The following is a 2290-nucleotide window of genomic DNA, read 5'->3' on the forward strand; positions in this document are numbered from 1 at the left end:
AAGTCTTTAGAGTTTATTCATACTTTATTCAGAGTTTTGTTTACCATGGTCGTATAATTTTAGAACTGGGATTAAAGTGATTCAAGAATAGAGATCTCAGAGTTTTGTTTCATTCTCTGAATCTTTTATGCAAATTATGGAGTTAAGAATGGAACACAATATTTTGCAATTGCTCACTGGAGGGCATTACACATTTTTAAAACTATTTATTAGGACAGTATAAATACTAACAATCCCACAATAAAATCAATGATAGCTAAGTAGTATATATTGAATATTTATTATGCCATACACTATGCTGAGCACTCATCATTTCTACTTCCTTTAATCTTCAAACATTTTGCTATTTTTAAGGATATAATTTTCCCTGATTGTTGAGTAAAGTATAGTTTACTATGGATTAATGCCCACTTCTTGCAGAGTCACAACTATTACAAAACAAATCCTGAACGGAAATTCAGGCTATTACCCTTATGGTCCTCAGAGCAAATCTTAAAAAGTAACTGAGGAAGGGATGTACGCTTTGTTTGTGTTACTGTCTAAAGAATTTTGGGACATTCTCCAGCACAAACAAAAAGTTTGCCTCATCTTTCAGTTCTCATACCTTAACATTTTTTAATTGATTTTAGATATTTGGGTTTAAGACATTATGACTTATGTCCCTAGTTATAACTAAAAAATAATTTTAAAGTTATTTTATATTATTAAGCCCTCTGTGAAGATTAAAAAAAAAAGTTAACCTAGAATATTAGAAACTCATTTCCTGTTGAGAAGACTGCAGAGAAAGAACAGCCATGACACATCTTATCACAGTCCTTGAGCTACCTACTGGGAAACTGAAGGAGAAAAAAGCAATTACAAATCCTCCTTACTTTAATAGTTTGCCTACTAAATAGGGTGGCCGGATATCCTAGTCTGTTATGTAACTGCTGTCACATAATTATTAAGACAATCCCTGCTTAATCTCTCTGAAACATATTGTTTATACAACAAATTATTCCCCTACCTGTTTACTCATAAGTAAATGAAGAGTAAATAACTTGCATAAGTTCAAATAACGTGTAAGTGAAGAAACTTTATGTTGTACCTAAAGAATCTGTCTCTGCTCATTATCCTTTCTAACTAGGTTGTGGTACATAATAGTTGTTTATTAATGCCATTGTCTTTTTTTCTATCAAAATAATTATTTTCTTCCAAACTCCTCTCGGAACTTATTAGAGAAATTCTTCTCTTACGCTTTCCTTAAAATTTTTGTTTCACTCAACTAGCATAATAAAATACTCACAGCCTTAAAAAAATCAGTGTATTAAATTGTCCTTTGCTTTTTAGACCCAGGATTTTTCTTCTTTCTTTCTACTGCCTTTATTTCAATAGCACTCCTTAAACCCTTGTAATCCAGCTACATCTCTCTGCCTCTTCTTCTTGCATACAAAATATGCTTTTAGCTATAATATTTGGGACTGAATATTTGGGACTACACTTTTGGTGAAGGTAATCATTCTCTGGTTCTTTTACTATTATTAGGCTGTTGGAATATGTAAAGATATATGACTTTATCTGCTCATCATGTATCTATATGGGTTCAACTTCTATTTGGACCAGGATCTAAATTATGGCAGGTACATTTATGAACTATCTTTTTGTTCACTTTGATCAATGAACCTGAGTGGTTTCCCTGACAGGTCCAGTACGTATAAATATGAGTGAGATTCAATATTGATTACTCCTTTCTTTTTCATTCTCCATTCCTACATCTTGATTACTCTTAGTTTTGCTAATTATCCTTTCTGTTTAATGAATATAAGTAAAGCCTGCTGATATTCTACTCTTACATGGTGTCTCCTGAGAGACTATGCAAATTCGTGGCTTTAAGTATCATTTCTAAAAGATGACTCCTCTGTCTTATATTTTTACATAGGTTTCTCCCCTGATCACCATATCCAAATTTCTAGCTGGTTTTTAGATACCTGAACATAGGTATACTGTTAAAAAGACCAGCACAAAGTTTTTAGAGGATCTAAGCACTGGAAATAATATGTAATTTATAAATAATACTTAACTATACAGTATATATAAGAGAATAAGAGAAATTGTGATTATCCTCATATGATTACTACTTTGGTGCTACAACAAACTTCAAAAATTCTTCCAAATTTTTATTTTAAAATATAACTATGATTACATTCCAGAGTAAATTAATTTTCTTCTTGTATACCTCATCTTTGATATTTTTTTCCATGATCTTAGTTATCTAGAAGCAAAATCTTGGTTATGTTTATTTTTATCTTCT

The sequence above is a fragment of the Pteropus alecto genome, unplaced genomic scaffold (assembly GCF_000325575.1).
Source record: "Pteropus alecto unplaced genomic scaffold, ASM32557v1 scaffold7, whole genome shotgun sequence".
NCBI classification, from domain to species: Eukaryota; Metazoa; Chordata; class Mammalia; order Chiroptera; family Pteropodidae; genus Pteropus; species Pteropus alecto.